The 17990-nt window shown below is 39.4% G+C and overlaps 1 protein-coding gene across 1 annotated transcript in view; it reads left to right on the top strand.

The window, feature by feature from the left end:
* The window catches only part of LOC137472681 (bifunctional heparan sulfate N-deacetylase/N-sulfotransferase 3), a 255554-nt gene that overhangs the window by 80019 nt on the left and 157545 nt on the right, over positions 1-17990 (top strand). The window lies entirely within an intron of this gene.

Raw genomic sequence — 17990 nt, 5'->3', positions numbered from 1 at the left:
TCTGTAAGCTGGTCCTGTGTTGCTCTCAGCTCTCCTCTCTTGCTGTTCTCTGCCTTGGCAGCAGCAGCTACTGGCACTCGCTTCCTTTCAGAAAACTTCTCACCCTCCAAGGGGAGAAAGAAACACAGGAATGGATGTTGGAAAAGGCATGAGATTGTGAGGAGGGTGTTCTGAGTTCTCCCTGAGAAAACATGTTGGTTTTCCTCAGCTTCATTTTGTTGCCTGCTTATGTGGAGAACCTGAAGGTGATGAACCTATTGATGACTATAGGAAAAAGGAACACAAATTAAGAAGCCTGAATTGTTCCCTTTGCCGTTTGGCCTGGCTTATTATAATAACTTTTAAGTTTTGTGCTATTTTTGAAGAATCAGATTCTGTGTCAAAAAAACTGATGGTTGGGGAGGGTGGAAGAAACACAACACAGAGATCCTTGATGTTTCTAGGTGAGTTGGCACATAAATACATAATGAATTTTATTCTTTATATGTGTACCTAATACTTACTACTCTGGAAAGGAAAGGTGATGAGTTCATTTTATAAAGTGTTTTTCAGTGTGGATGGTAGGTATACAGATGGCAAGACAAACTATCAAGCTCTGACTTGGAGGGGTTTTGTTGTTCATTTTTGTAGTAATTCCTGTAACCTGCTCACCATATTAAGTTTAATAAAAGATAGGTACATAATTTATTATTACAGTGGTGATGTAAACTACTGAAGTCCTACACTAATTGCTTCAGTCTGGGTTGGAATGTAGAACCAGTGGTTATTCCTATTTCATAAAGAGATTTAGTAAGTTTGAGTAAGATTTTTAAAGGTGGTAAGGTAGATGCTTAATAATGCTGCATCATTATTTCCTAATTGAAATATCTGGAATTATCGGACTGATATTTTTGGTGGCTTCTTAAAATCCTAGTAGCTGTTTCTCGCTACTTTTAGACATGAGTTTCTTTCAGCTTTTGTCTGTGTGGCATGTACCTGTCACTCGGGAATGCATTCCAAGTGTGTAGATGTCTGGGTTCCTGCTGCCTTGGGAAGTCTGAGCAGTTGAGCCCTCGGGCATTTCTGAGCACAAAGCAAGAGTTCCTCCGGCTGCTGCAGGGCAGGGATGGGCTCTGAACAGAGTGCAGAGGGATCGTGGGCCAGAGGTGGGAGGGCAAACTGCTCCCAGCACTGACTGATCCTAGCGGTCAAGAGGGGACTCAGGATCAGTGCCAGCATCTTCATTGTGCATTGAGCACAGATCCTGACCTCAGGCCCTGGGATTCCCCCTGGGGAGGGCAGTCCCAAAATGTGTTCAGTTGGCATGATGCTCTAAGGAATTGGAATCCTTCCTTGGTGTTCTTTCCCTGGCTGCTTTTAAGCATAATAGTCCAAAGACTATTGTCTTTGGAGTCCTGACCTAGAGTCCCTTAGAAACAAGTTGCACTTCTATTATTTGAGATGGCTGTTTCATAAATAGTACCAGATTTCAGCCATTTTGATAATTGTCTTAGTAGAAAGAAGCTTTTGGAACTCTTGTTTCTACTTCCATTTAATCCAGGATTATAGCATTTCATACTAAGGAGGATTACTACCGGTTCTGGCTTTGTTGTCTTAAAGCACTAGCTGTATTGACATTTAAAAAACCAACCACTAGCAACAATAACAACTAAAAACCTGCCATTTCTCTGGAGAATAAAGATGAAGCATTAATATAATGTGCCCCTGTAGAACATTTAAGTCCCATTGACAATATATCATGAACGTTTTACAGCACTTTTGACAAGAGCCAGTTAAGGCAGTTTTTATAGACAATTTTTTTTTCTCGTTTTATTGAGTATTGAATTTAGTCCCTGTGGAATTTTAATAATTTTAGCTGCAGCAGGAAAAGACACTTGTATCCAAGTAAAGGAAAGGTTGTCTACAGTTCAGTGAGTCTTAAATTGAATAAAAGTTTAAGTACTTTATAATGGTAGTGAATTATATGGAAACATTATTTATTGGGTCGGAGGCTGTGAATATATTGCCGCATGTTTGGTGAAGGAGAATATCACAGCCTGCACCCAAAACATGTATATACTTACATATAAGCAAGAACTTGAGTTGCTTTTAAGGAAAGCAGGTTTCTTGGTAATCTGAAAATTGCATCAAATGCATTGGTGGAGTCTTTGCTGTGAAATAATTCAGGCATTTCTGTATTCACTGATGCCTCTTGGCATGGTAGCAGTGGTTGAATCAGTGCTGGCCTGCAGTCAAAGCTCTTTGGTGGCCCAGGTGGCCATGTATCACAGCAAGGCATCACTAGGAAGGAAATTTCTGCAACTGCAAAAGCACAGCTCCCTTATATTTTTTCCAGTGCTTATATTCCCTGTGAATTAGTTGAAATTAGTTCCTTTCATTCAAGCTTGTATGAGACTTGAATTGGTAGCTTTATTTGTAAAGCACTGAGAGGTTTGGGTTTTTTAATCTATCCAAGAGACCATAGCAAGGAAGAGTTCATAAAGTACCTTGAAAATTCCTATTGAAGACAGCAAGTCATTATCACTAAAAATGAAAATGAAAAGCAATGTTGAAGTCATAAATAAAATCAAGACTGTCCTAAAATTCAGCAATAACCTCTCTCTCTTTGCATGCATGCTGTAAAGAATTGAAATTATACAGTTCAGAGCATTTCTCTTATCTAAGCAGTAAGTAGGAAAAGTACATCTTCCCAAAAACAAATGATGCTTGGATAATTAACAGCATTAGTGAAACCTCATGTAAACAGAAGATGAAAAGTGAGAAGAAGGAAGCAAATACCAGAATTTTTATGACTTTATCACTTCTCCTTGAGAACCTGGAGCTATAACACTCATAAAGCATTTACAGACACCAAGAGTTCTAATGAACGCACATATAGCATCATATAGAGATGACATTTGCATTAAAGGGGACTTTATCTGTTGCATAATTGCACCTCAGCTAATATAGAAAGCTGAACATATGAGCTGACTCACTAAATCAGAGGGAGGTTATCCTGCAGGAAAGGAACCCAGTGATCGTGTTGTGGTCGTGTTCTAATGGTGCCTGGACATGGATCTGGCAGCTGCACCTGCTGAGCTGGTGCAGTCTGGGGAGCCTGGCTTGCAGTAAACTCTAGAGCTGTTCATCATCTACAAGGAAGAGCAAAAGGAGTAGCAGAACAACTTAATAAGTGACAAATAATCAGTGTCTTCAAGGCTGTAATATAAAAATAATTACCTATTTACCAGCTAGCTTTACCTGACAGTCACAAATTGAAGAGAAATGATTAATTCTTCTGTGGAGCTATGATGTGTGTTGTGCAGTTCTGTTTAATGTAATGGTGGCATTGCTGCTCCTGGCTTTTCTGTTCTGCAAGAAAGCAGTTCTCGTTTGTACGTGGAGATTACATCAGTGCTGCCACGGGATTGTGCACCTCAGCAAACTGCACTGGCAGCCCCAAAATGTGGGGCCATGCAGTTGGGTTGAGTCAATAATGTGCAGGAAGTGGGCATTACTCAAAATTCTGCCTACAGAAAACGTCAGGGAGCCCCAGATACGGCACCATTTTTCTTCCTATGGAGTTTATAGCATCTGTAGCATCTGCTGAGCAACAGTGTCCATTCTGTGCACTTAGAACTAGCACTTGAATATGACTTCTTAACAAGGCAGTAATTTGTGTCTGTCTGTAGCTGCAGCTGACCTAGAGCATAGCAGCAAATGGACTCCCTGGTGTGAAGGGCCACACTTGTTTTCTGCTTGTCTTCCTAGGGCTGTCTGCTGGTGTCCAGGTAATTTTAAAGGTCTTGTTTTACTTAATTCAAATCTTTCTCTGACATTGTCCTTGTCTCTGCTCAAATACATGGGTGATCTTGCCAGTGCATTTCAGGTTGTTAATCAGATTGCCCCTACTGTGACCTTGCAGTTTGCTTTTCTGAAGGAAAACCATCAAAAAATGTTATTCAGTCACTTCCTTTGCTGCTTACTCTGTCTTTGGGTCTTTCTCCTGTTATTTTTCTCTTCCTTGTGCGTTTCTGCACCTGTGTGACCTGACCAGTAAATCTTGACATTTGGAACTGGAGACTTCACTTGGGATTTCAGGAGGGAGAAAGTTTTGCTGCCTCCTAAAATTTTTACTGGGATGTAGTTCAAAGTAAAAATTATTCTTTGTATTTATTTGTTTTATCTTCCAATATCTGCAATTACATCCTTGTGTTTTCCATTTTCTTTTGCAAATTATCTGTTTTGCTGTACTGTGGGGATCTGGGCTGGATCTCACAAAGTTCAGGTTTGCAATGAGCAAAAACAGAAGAGTAAGTTGCAGAAAAACTTTGTTCTGAAAACATTCTCATGCTTTGATTTCTCAAAGAAAAACTTATGTAAATAAGCAATATTAAAATCCTGACATTTTTCTTTATTTAATATTAAATGGGCTCCCTCACTGAATTTCTGTTTGCCATGTCACAGTCTCTCGAGAGTCTCTGCCCTCTCCCCAAAGGGACAATTTCCTTAATGTTGTCAGAGATGTCAAAACCAACAGCAAGCTTTGCTCTCAGGGCTACTACAAGATATTTTGTGGGTATTTAGTTGGTTTCAAGAGTTTGTCTTTGTGCTTGCCAAATATTAAGCTTCTGTGGGAAGAAAAAAGTGGCAAATTTATTGACACCAGATCTCATCTTTATATGCCTTTATTTTTAATAAATTTTTTAGAATAGAAGCTTACACGTGGGGGAGAAACCCAGCTTTTCAAGCCAACCAACACTTGTAAAATTGGGAAAGTAAGAGAATTCCTTTGCATTTTGCTGAGTGTTTGGATTGTGCTGCTCCCACGCGGTGGCAGCAATGAGCAGCAGCTGCCCGCTAACCATCGCTACGGAGCTGTAATTCAGATTTTACTCAAGGCTGCAATAAAGCTGACTGAAATCCTGTGCACACACCTTGGAGCTGGATGTATGGGGAAGACATAAGGAGATAATAATCCAAAAACTTCTTAAGCATTTCCATCTGAATCGTTCTTTCCAAATGAAAGAGAAGCTGTATGAATGTAAACTGTGCTGAGAATCCAAGTTCTACAAACACAGTTCTGATGTTACTGTAACTGTGTTGAGAATAATGATATTTGGTCCTGACAGGTTTTCTTAATCTAACTCCCTGTCATGATTTTTGGAAAGGTGGAGGTTTTTTAAAATGCATTTTCTTCCCCTTTTTTTATTGAACACTTTCTATATTCCAGGAAGCATTTACTACCTGGAATTTGTATAGAATTGCAGGGAAGGGAAGAAGAGGTGAAGAGACAGTATCTCTGTGCAAGTTGAATAACTCATGCAGTTATTGCTTCTTTGGAATACCTCTATGGGTTTCACTGTGCTTGGGATTTTAGTGCTCTGGATTATCGTAGTTAAAAAAAAAGAAGGATCAGAGTTCTTTGTAGTCTTACCAGCAGGTGACCAAGCTGGGATGAGAGCTGGTCTTGTAAGTTCCAGGAGAGATCTGCCTTGTGATATCCTCACTGCAGGAAAAAAAGAGCGCTGGAAGTTTGAAGTTTTGTTCTGTTTGTGAACTTCTCACTTTTCTTTAAAAATAATTTTGAAAGGGATTCTGTACCAATGCTATTTTGAAATGCTTCGAAAACACAAGAACAAAAAAAAAGATTTTCTTTCCCTGTGGTCTTGTTCCTTTGCAGAAAGAATATATTTGAAGCTTGCTGTTCTCACATCCTGAAAGGACTTGCTGAGGATCACATTGGGGTCACTTGTTGGGTTTGGTTAGAGAAATGGCAGAATCCAGGCAAAGGACAGGATCCACCTCCAGTACTGCTGGCTGCCATGAGAGGACGAACTTCTATTGGTGAGATGCTGCTGTCACTGTATCCCAATAAAAGAGGAATAGCTGATGATAACAAAGAGGATTTAACTTTTTAGTTATCAAGGTGCACATTATAATTGGGCTTTGGGAAGCTTCACTCTTTCCACTTGTCCTGAAGGACTTCCAGGTAATGTGTTTTTTTAAATTATGTTCTTCCTTGAGGAATATTGTAGACCCAAATCTACTTTTGCTGTTACTTGGTTCACACTGATTTGAGTATAAATTGAGTAACCATGGGAAACAGTCCCTCATGTTTTTTTTTTTTCTTTTAGTACAATTATACCACTGTGGAATAGAGATAAGTGTGAGTAGAAACATGCAAAGCTGACAGTGGAAGCTACTCAGGTAAATAAGTCGACAGTAAATGTATTTGCTAGATTATATCTCTGTTGGAGTTCAGGTAATCACTGAAAATCCTCTGATGTGTATTGTCTTCATAACACACCCATAGAAGAGCTTCTCATTGTTTTGTAGCGCTGTTTGTATGACGTGGGGATGTTATTTTTTTTTTAACCTGGTAGAAAAGTTATCTGTTTGCTCTTTGTATACTTGAAATACGACTGGACCAGAATTTGGTTTTGTTTTTTTTTTTCTTTACTTTGGGTTTTTTGCCAGTAGCATAAGAAATAAGACTTCATATTTGTGGCTGTGTTCTCTTCTAAAATAAAATGAAAATAAATATTCTCTGCCTAATACCCCATACTGTAGTAGTTTACTCAATCACCTTTGAGGTGTTTTAGCTTCAGATTATGTGCTTCTTAAAGAAGAATTTCTTGTTAATTCTCTAACATTCCAGAGATATTTCTGAGACATTGATTCAGTGGCTGATGCATCATCTAATGTGTAAAACAACCTTGAAAATGAAAATCTAGCTCTGATGGCAAAGTTCTGTGACTGTCATTGGCCCATTCTACATGTCTTAAGAGTTGTTTCCAGACAGCTTGTCCAGGTCCTTGCTTAGGCTTTCCAAGCAATGAGGTTTTGGGTAAATTGCTAGAAAGAAAGCAATTAAGAAAACATTAAATGGAAAATAACAACTATGATGTAGCCTATGTCTCCCTGTACAGACATTGTGGGCAGGGTTTGTAGTGTATTTCCTCCTACTGAAAAAACCCAAAACCCCAAACTAAAACCTAGGGATTTTTCTGCCTAAAAGATAGTTTTAGTTGCATGTAATTCTACCACACAAGTGAGTTGGTTTTAAATTTTTCCTTTTAAGCCTTTCAAAATTCAAGCCTTTGTCTTTATTGGCCCCTTTTCCTTATAGCTGGTGCTGAGGTTAGTTGGGTAATTTATTCCCACTGGGTGTTTTTTACTGCTGTATATAGCCACCAGTTAACCTCCTCTCCAGTCAACCTCTGCAATATTAATTTTGTGCAGCAACATGCAAGAACTAAACAGTCACCTCCAGAAATAAAAAAGCAGCAGTAGCTCCCTGCCTCAGTGCAGTTACATTGGGTCTGTTCAGCGGCACCCCTGGTTTGCACTGTGGTATCACAATCACAGGAGATGTGGGGGAACTACAGGCCTACACTTGTGGTTGCCAGGTTTTTAGGATATATTAGGGGAGGCACACAGTGCTTTGTGCATGTTCTGTAGCCTGCAGATAGGAGAAATCAAAAGTGCCAAGTTGACAACTTAAACTTTGTCAAGTAAAAGATAAGGAACAGTTGTGTCACCCTGGGAGGTTCTCTCTTGTCTTCTTAGAGTGCCAGCACAGCACGAGAGGGGCATTAGGAAAATGTTTTTAATTCGGCATCTATATGGTGTGGCCAACATGGACTCATGAGGAGATGCTTTGCTTAACTACCCTTCTTGACACCAGCTGTGTAACAGGAATTAGTAGCAAATCTTTTCAGAGAGCAGAGGTGCTAAAATCTTTACGGAGCCAACCCATTCTTGTTGGAGGAAAGTAGAATAAGGAAAGATTTCCTAGTCTGCTCAGTTTTAGAGAGAAACTGAGCTGTGCCAGTTGGTATCAGAAATTGCTCTGTGCACTTTTTTCCCAGTTAAAACATATGAATCAAACTGAGTCATGGTCATGAAAATACACAACTAGATGGTTCTCTCTCCTTTTTTTTTCTTCTTTTCTCTCTTGACATGATTTAAAATTAAAATCATGAGGCTGGAGTCTAATACTTACTGTGTTGTGACTGAAGTAACTGTATTTGTATCAATGCTGAAAGTGGGTAATAAGGGGGATTAAAGTCTGACTATAGGCCCACTATGGGGGAGGGGGGTGGGGCTGATTCTTATTTCATTTCCTGCTCAGGAAAGTTGGGAGAGAAATGGGAGTTTGCATTCAAGGAATGTAACCTCCCAAAGCCCTTCATTAGCACTACAAAAAGCTCCCAGCTCTGTTGTTGACCTGTTAGAGTCTGTAAGGGTTTGCAGCTAACTTTGTTGTGGCTTATTAATGTGAGTTTGATTTTGCCCAGAGATAAAGCAGGGAACATAACTGAGGAAAGCTGGCAGCTAAGTAGAGAGACTGATAGAGAGACTGCAGAACTGCTTGGATCCTTCTTTCTTTGGGTGAAAATGTGCTTCTCTAAGAAATCCAACTGAGAGAAGTCACACATATGGCTGGTTTTGCACAATGGGTAATGGTTTCTAGAGGTCAGATGCATTTGTGAGTAGAAAAGAACAGCTTTGTTCTTAGCTCTACCATTAAAAAAATATGAGCTTGATCTATCAAATTGAAATGGATTTCATTTATATCACTGTAGCTCAGGTGCTCTGTCAAGCTGGAAAATTCCCTAGAATTGTCAGCCTGCTTTTGCTTAACTGTAAGCATTTATGATTGCTAACTTGACCATTTAACTAGAGGTAAAAGCTCTTCAGTTCTAGTTATTTTACAGTCACTGAGGATTTGACCTGCCCTATGACCATTTCTAGCCACTATAGACCTAAGGCGACAAAGATAAGTGGCTTACGTAGGCACAGATGGCTAAATGCAGACGAAATGGCTCCTGTATGCTTTAAAGTCCTGGTGAATGAATAAGCCAGACACAAAAATATTTGTGTCTAAGAGATCTGATGAGGGTTTGTTTAGATGAGGAAGGGAGCTGCAGATGACTAATTTTTGCTTTTGTTCACACTTCTGCCAAGTGGTGATTTGGGCAACTTCAGAATCCTGGACTGTGTTCTCAAGGTGCTAGTGCTTAAATGGCCCAACAGTGGGCTTCATTGTCCATGTCTGTAAGACAAATGGGTACCATGGTTCCAGTTTTTTCCTTGGTGTCTTTTGTTCTTTGAAAAAGTCACCTGTGTTTTACCTGTGGTGCTTGGTGCTGGTATAGTCAGTCATGATTTCACATCACATTTTGTGAACTGAATTTAAAGAGGGGATAGTCTCAAGTCTCTGTTGATGAGCAAATTGGTTCTGAGGTACACCACTGGCAAGGCCACATTATTTCCAGGTACTGCACTGCTTTTTTATTCAGAGTGGAGAAAGCGTTTTGCATGTTGCCTAAGGCAGCCTGCAGACCAAGTACGTGATGTAACCCATCCATGAGAGCCAACAGCTCTGAATTCTGTAGCTTTGGCTAATTATTCAATCTGTGTCATTGTGAATAGACTATTTCTGTTGAGGTGAGAAATAAAACCAGCTTTCAGGGTAGGATTTTTGTTGGCTTCACAGGGAGTTGTGTGACTAAACACTAATTGAGGTTTAGTGCTCATTTCCCAACAAACTCCTTTTGAAATTTCAGCTTTGGAATTTAAAGCTTCTGTACTGATTTGAAAAGATCATCTGCATTTGTAATACAGAAAAGTATGGGGTTTTTTACTTTCAAATTAATACTTTTCAGTTTCTGGCTACTCATCATAATTTCCTCTATGGAGGCTTGTGCTCTCACTGGAAAAGCGATATTTGAAAGAAACGTTGTGCTTGTGTCCAGACTGCTGCCTGAAATGTAAAAAGTGATTCTGGCTTTGCTCTGACTAGTCTCTGGGCTGGTCAATTCCCTCTTAGGAGGCAACTGAGCTACCTCAGGACCAGGCCAGTTGAGAGATCTGGGCTGCAGTTTAGGTCTACCCAGATTACAAGACTGGGGCTTTCTTTGCCACCTGGGGGCCAAAACATTGACAACAGAAGCGGCTGTGCACAGTCCTGGCTGTGATCCAGGAATTTCCTTAAAAGTTGGCATCTGGGATTGTTCCAAGTGGCAGCAATGACAATGAAGAATAGACAAACATAGACCTAAGTCTGTTTCTGCTTTTACCAGCAGATACCTAAGAGGCAGGAATCACTAATCCATCATCTTATTCAATTTTTTTTTTTTTTAAATCGACTTGAAGTGATAAAACCTGATCTGAATAAGCTGTAAGTTCTCAGAACTTCTGCTGTGGAAATGGGATAACGTCATGCTTTAAAGAGTCAGAAAGGGGGGAGATGATTGTGAAGCTATCCAGGTACTGCAGAAAGTGTCCTTTGGTTTCTTGGTGTGTGTATTTGTCTCTACTGTTCCCTCTTGATGAGGTAGACCTGAAGCTTGTAGAAAAACATATTTCTGGTGTGACTCTGTAGAATCAGACCAGATTTGTCAAATTCATGTGAATTCATAGAACATGTTTGGTTTGGAAGGGGCCCTAAAAATTATCTCATCCTACTCCCTGCCCTGGGCAGAGACACCTTCCTCTAGACCTGGTTTCCCAGAGCCCCATCCAACTGGCCCGTGACCACTTCCAGGGATGGGGCAGCCACAGCTTCTCTGGGCAACCTGTGCCAGGGCCTCACCAGCCTCACAGGGAACAATTTCTTACTAATATCTAATCTAACACTTATTTGCCTCTCTGTCAGTTGGAAGCCATTCCTCGTTGCCAATCACTACATTTCATTTCTGTTGGCAGAACCATAAATTACATGAAGAAGTTTTTACCATATTCTAATCTTGCCTTGTATTTCTCATGTAGCTTTTGAAAGTATTGAGGAAGAGTATAAACAGGAAAGGGAGTACTGACAGTACTCTGAAAGGCAGGAGACATGAGTATTTTTTTCTCTCTGAAGTGAAGGCATATAATTTTGTAGAGCAAAAGCTGCTGAACTAGCTTTATTTTTATTATGTATTTATCTTCTGAAAGCTTAAAACTTCCTAGGAAAATGTGAGTTTATCAAATTCAATTATGCAACCTTCAGATTTACTAAAACCTTACACTTTTCTACTTCCCACATGCTTTCTATATTTAAGAGGAGCCTTTTTTGCAGCAGCTAGCCTTGACAGAAATAATTAGGAAAGCAGTTTGCTTTCTTCCTACCTCCCTAATCTGTATTTTTTTTTTACTTTTTAAACTTGTTCCTCACTCCAAGACAGAACACCTCCATCTTGAGAATATTTCAGTGGTCACAAGAGTTTCCTGCAGGAGCAATTGTTTAGGAGTGTTTTGAGTCTAGTCTGCAATTTGTTACAATTCCAACGCCAGGTTAGTTTTAATGGCTTATTTTAAGATATTCCAACAGCAGTGATAAATAATGAGGAGGAATCTCAGCAGATCCTGTTTTCATTTGTAAGTATTTTACACAGCTCTTTTATTTTTTAGTGTTTTATGGTTGCTTTAGTCAACTTGTCTCACAGTATGAGGCTGTGTTCTTCCTTTTAAGTCAGGTAGTAACTCTGTGTGCTAGGAAGTGTTTGGCATTGTGAGAAGCACAGTGGACAACTAATTATGACATGTTATGGCACCTGCTGGAGGTGTTTGGACAGGTTTGAGGACTCACTAGCAGCTTTTATGCTTTGTGATTAATATGGGATGGCCCTTGGACAAAGGGTTTGATCTGGAATGCCTGCATGTTGCTGGTTTGCTCTGAGGAATGTTTTTTCAACATTATGTCAGCTAGAAGGAAAGGTTTCACTTAGTTTTGTTCCCAGAAAAGACAATGTAATTATAACTCATAGATGGTTTTACACTTAAACATGGACTTTGGCAACTCATATTTACTTTTTCCTTCAGAAGAGCTCATTGCTGTCAGTAGGATTGTAGGATTGGACATGACATAAATGTTGTCTGTTAGGACTGTTTTAAGTAGCTTCACAAGAAAATATTACTGCAGATTTTGTAGGGCTTTCCATTAATATCTTTCCATATTAAAAATATACCTTTGTGTTTTATTTTTCACATACTACTTCTAGGTATATTTGGACCAGCATACTTCAACATGGTACCTCCTAGACTATTTGGAGAAACTTGAAGTAAATGGATTTGAATTTTTTTTTTTTTTTTTGAGATGACGGAGGTTAATAAACAACTACCTTTATGCAATAAAATCCTGTCAGGAAATCTGAACTTTGATTAGCTGGTATTCAGAACTGAACTGTAATGATAGTAGAAAATTATTTCTATCATTCATACATATAAGTGTGTTGTAGAATTTTATTTATCTGACATTGCCTGTTCCTCCTTTGAAGACACAGGTGGACAAAGGCCTTTGCAAAACATCACAAGGCTATAAAAAGACCAGATCGTGGCAGAGACCAAGGCAGCAATGGCTGGAAACAACTAAGGCATCTTAAGCTTTTTCTTCCTTTGGTGCTCCCAGCAGCTATAATCCTGTGCTGGGGAGGAGGGTCAAAGCAGGGCAGCTCAGTGACTGCAGAGCCTTTCCTTAACATGAAAGGAATAGGCTAAGAAGGACATGTATTAATCCTTTCCTTCTCCAGAGGTTAAGTTAATAACTCGATGGTATAGGAACTCACCCCTGGTTGGGGTGAGCCAAAAAGGTGGAAAAGTCTCTCCTCCAACCCGTGTCCCCGAAGAAAGACTCAGTAGTCTTCTGTTGTCTGGTCTCAAGGTAGTTTATTGTATGTTATCTAAAAGATTTTCTCCCCGAGCTGCTGTGGTCCATTCAGCAGTCAGGCAAAGGCACACTCTGACACCCAGGGGGCTGGTGCCCTCTTTTATATCATATATTATGTGTTAGATGTTTATAGTTTTTCCCCAATGCCCATCACCTATATTGAATAGTGACTTTCTACTCTAAACCAATCTGTGAGTGCCAACATCACCAAGAACATGGAGGTTAGGAAGAAGAAGGAAAGAGGACAGGGCCCGCCCAAGTCCCTCCATCTTAGAACTTCTGACCCCCATGTACAAAACTCAGACCCCTCTGTACAAGGCCTAAAACCCCCCTGTACAGCACTCAAAAACTCTTCCTCTCACTTTGTGACTACTTCTACTACAATATCTAAACTTTTGTGATTTCTTGTTCTTCCTGCAAAGTTGGTAAATTGTTCCATGGATCAGGTTCAAAGCCACAGAGGTCTGTGGCTGTATTCCAGGGTCTCAGATGCTTCTGACCTGGGCCCGGAACATCCAAGAGTGTCCAAGGGACATTCTGTGTTCCGACAGATGGTAGCAAAAGGAGCCCAGAATTCTGATGTCAGACCAGAACTCACAGCTGGGTGCATTTCATACAGTAACTGGTGAATATGAAATGTGCTGTCAGTCCTTAGGAGTAGGGCCAAGCTGAGCTCTAGTTCAGATCTCCTCTCCATTGGGTTACCTGTGCAATCACTGGGCTACAATGTCAAGCTCACCTGTTTTCTCATATATTGCTTCAATTAAGGATTCCTTTTAAACAGAGACCCAGAAAAGTCTCTCTTGCAGCAGAAGTGTGGACAGTGTCTCCCTGAGGCCACGACAATTTACATTTGGGTGTGTGAATGAATCAGTTAAGACATCCTACTTTCATTGCTTTTGGATCAAAGAGAACAGTGTGGGTTTTCTGCAACCCCTATGGATGCTTTATGCACTGTGGAAAGGGAGTACTCAAGGGCTGTGTTTTTTATTTGGGTGTGTATTCTGCAGGTGGGAAGGGTATCTGCATGTTTGGTTGGACTTACAGGAAGACAAGCAGGTGGCATCTGTTTTGATGCTCCATCAGACTGCTCAGCTCCATGGAGATGGAGTCAATTTTAGGTATAGCATGTAAATTATACATTTAGTCACACATGCAAGAACACTTAGGGACTCCTAAAAACATTGACCTGTAGAGGATTGATGATGGTAGGAGATTTACCTACTGGGATATTGATGCCTAATTCCCTTTTAGTTTCCTTCCAGTATTTTAGTCTTCTTGTAGATCTGGGTCTAAAATATCAAAGTAATTGAATGAACTCCAGAATGCTGGTTTTTAAAGTTTAAGTTATTTTTCCATTTGCATATTTTCAGAAATCAATTCCAAGTGAAAAACCTATCTTTGATGTAATCACCTGCAACAAAATAGTAAGTTGAGATCTGTTCAGGTATCATTAGTCCTTTGACATTCATTTAAGATGTTTATCCTAAAGAACACATTGTTAACAGTCTTCATAAGAATATGTTGGATTTTACAAGCCTCTATGAAACAGCATTTTAATAACTTGGTAATGAGTTTTGTAATTATTAGGCAACGAATAGAAGTGGTTTAGTGAAACTGGGCCCCACATTGGAACTTTCCCTGAAAAAAGAAGCATAGAATCTTCAACAGTCAATGGCAAACATTTTCTGTGGCCACACAATGAACTGTGTATTATTGTCATATATACTGAATTCTTAATAATATTTACTGAATTTTTCTTGAAATCAGCAGGACTTAAAATGAAGCACCTGAGCACTTTGACCACACCACATGAAATATGTCAAGTTTCACTTCCAGCTTTGAGGATACCTGATATTTCAGGGTCTCATTTTCCATCCTGGTTGCTGGGCACAGGGCACGCAGACTTGGACATTCTCATGGGATGCCACTGTGAGTCTGAGTCAGGGTCCACACGGCTTTCGACCAATCCCAGCCAGAGAGAGTTTGCAGGAGCACCTAATGCAGTTGGGCTCCAATTCAGAGATGTTAAATGTCTGCAACACTGCTTGAGTCAGACTGTAATATGGGATGAACATTAGGTCCCCATCTGTTTCTTTATGTAGTGGTTCTTGTGGTGTACCTCCCACTTTGCATCAGTACAGTTTTCTTATAGCAAATTGGCTCTGGTGTCTGTTAAATTTCAGAAGGTGCCCCATGTCTCAACCTTTGTCTCACTGAAAGGCCACATCAAGAGTTTTCTTCTTTGTTTTTTTTTTTCTTAAAAGAAATGCAGAGGAAAGTGAAAAAGCCAACTGACACTGTAAAATCTCTGCTCGTATTGTAGACTTCTCTCATTTTTCTAAAAACAAAATAGGGAAAAATAGCTCCAAGAGCCATAGAAAACATATTCTAGGCAGAGTGGTACCCTTTTCATTTTTCATTAAACCTAGTCCTTTCTTTTTTAAATAAATTCTATCTAGAATTATGCTGCATTCAATTATGCATTTCAGCTTCAGGCTAATGAAAATCTAACATTTGTGATTGTATCAAATTAGCCCTGAAGACTGAGAAAGTATTTAGTAATCTATGCAGCTTGGCCTATATTAAGTGATGATTGATTTAATATATGAGTACATTTTATAAACTGAATAAAATAGCAAGTCAAAACCTAAAATTTATTAATAATATATTGTCATAGATTGTATATTATAATTACAGTTTGTGCTTTTTTTGGAAATATATGTGGACTCTAAACATTTAGAAATCATCTGGAATTCTGTCTTTCACCATTTCTGCCATCCTTTTTTCAGCTTATGGTTTAGTTTCCTCCTGTGGTTTGTCTGTCGGGTTTTTGTCACATGGAGCATGTTGATGCTGTTGGGGCAGTCACATCCAGCAAACTTCTCTGTGTGTGATTTGAGGTTTTTCTCAGGGGCATTTCTAGTTGGCTTAATATTCTGTTTGTTACTATGAAGTTTATCACTTAGATAAAACAATTATAAGAAGAGTAACAGAGGACAAAGATGGTGACTATAAAATAAGTTTCAAGTCTTTTGGGGTACATTAATTCAAGCTTGATTTTCAGCCATGTGAATTTCTTTGTATTATTAAGGAGTGTGTCCAAGCTGCTTCTGAACTTGAGAGCATTTACTGTAAAGAACTTGGAGGGAACAGTTTAGGGCCTATCAGGCTGGCAGAGATTGAAGATTAAGGATGAGGACTTGAAAAGTCAAGTCCAGGCGTGAGTAACTGGATAATTCAGACAGGTACCACATTAAATTTGACAACATGTGGTTTCTGTGCCTCAACAACCAGAATAAGGTTGTGAAGAATCATCAGCACATATTTGCATCAAATTATGTCAAACAAATCTAGTTTCTTCTTTAGATCAAAAAGGCAGCAGAACAGATAAACAGGAAGAAGGAAATGTGTTTTGAATTGGGAAGCTTACCAAAATTTCTTAGACAAAGAGTTGAATTTTCTAGTCTTGAGACTAAATTAACCTCTCATTCTCAATCCAGTTCTATTCACCAGTTTCCTTGAAAAGGTCAAATGCCATAATGTTGGGGAAAACAAAGGGGGCATCCTTCAGAGGGAACAGTCAGATTTTTGGTGCCCCTTGGAGCATGACAAGGAGTAGTTCGGAAAATTAAGGAAAATGTCTGAATATAACTATATTCAGAAGCATATATATATATGTATGTAATTAATTTTTTGTAGAGCTTTGAGCCACACATTTCCATGATTCTATCACTGGTATTTAAAGCTCTAACATGACTGTATTACTGCCTCTCTGAAACCTTGCAATATGTAAACTAAAAATAGCCCTATATCCTTCTCCATTAGAATTTGTAAGCACAGCTTTCCTAGCCTGCAGCAATGTAGACCAAAGCATTCTTCACAAACAGCACTATTAAACTACTCTGTGTGGCACACAAAGATGTATTAAAACAAATACAGCGTATAGTTGTCTGTCTGGATGAGGCATTGAAGGAGAAGGAATGCCCTGAGCAACACAGCCCTTCTTCAATCCCACTCAGTCCAAAAAAAAAAAAAAAAAAACAGAGGAGAAACTGCCTCTTGCACATAAATGCATTTGAAACTTTTCTAAATAGAATCTTTATGCAGAGAGCTGAAATGAAAGCCAGGCCATAAAAAGGCTTTTCTGAGAGCAATCTCCTGAAAGTCACAGCATGTTAGAGAAATTTTAAAAGTCACTGAACCAAAGTTCAGGCCCTGGCATCTTGAAGTCTCAAAATTCATTACTTCTTTTTGCTGGGAAAAGGGGGGAGGAATTATTTCTTGTCCTGGGTTCGCTTTTCTCAACCCTCAAGTATAATCCATGCCTGTAATGCTTCAGTCAGATTTACAAGTGGGATCTGAGCTGTCCTTTGGGTCACTTAGCTTAGGATAGATCAGTATATTCATTTAATAGCATAGGTAAGGAAAGAACCCCCAAAATATAGCAGACATGAAATCAGATAGTGGGGAGAAGCTTAATGCAGACAAATACTCTGTGTGGAAAAGAAACCGATGTTCTTGCCTGCTTTTCTCCCTTGGTTTCAGAAGTATGAAACCAGACAATACCCATAAAGCCGTCTTTGCAGAGCGTTTCAGTCTCCCAGCAAAACACAAAGCAAGAGCACCTTCTAAAACAAAGTCCTTATTCACTTGGAATTAAACTTTGGCTTCAAGTGAGAATGCCAGCATGAAGCCTGTTTTAGTCTTAAAACCAATCAGAAAAGAGTTGGGTGGAGCCCAAAGACCCTCATTATGTTCTGCTACTCCTGCCTGTGTGAGAGGGAGCATCCACAACAACCTGCTTGTAAGTTCCCAGGTGCTAAACCAAAGCCTGACCTCGCTTGTACTCTTAGGCAATTTTGGTTACAGCAACACTATTGCCTCTTTATATTGCATATAGGGAAAGAACTTGCTGCGTAACATTTTTCAGTTATTAGAAGTGTTTAAACCAAAATGTAGTCAAGTACTTAATGGAAAGAAGTATATGTACAACTTGTTGTGTCCAAATTCTGCAGCAGGAAGCTGTAGTATTTGGAAAACTTAGTAGAGCTACTCAAAATTAAGACTGGAATAGTGAAAGAACCAGTCAGCTGATCCAAAGAAGTGAGAGCTCTAGGGTTTTTTTTGCATAGAAAAGGCAAACAATGTTGGTATACACCACATGGAGTTTGGCTAATAATCATAATCCTAAATCCAAAACACAGCATTGCACCAGCTACTAGGAAGAAAATTAACTTCATCCCAGCCAAAACCAGGCCAAGTAGTCAAAATTCAAGTAATGCTTATCAAGCCTAAGAAAGCTCACAGTCCTTCAGCATTTGCTTTATTCTGTTCTTCATGTAGAAAATGT

The sequence above is a fragment of the Anomalospiza imberbis genome, chromosome 4, assembly GCF_031753505.1.
Source record: "Anomalospiza imberbis isolate Cuckoo-Finch-1a 21T00152 chromosome 4, ASM3175350v1, whole genome shotgun sequence".
In the NCBI taxonomy this organism is placed as follows: Eukaryota; Metazoa; Chordata; class Aves; order Passeriformes; family Viduidae; genus Anomalospiza; species Anomalospiza imberbis.
The sequence above is the reverse complement of the archived record's forward strand: the minus strand, read 5'-3'. Positions and strand labels throughout refer to the sequence as shown.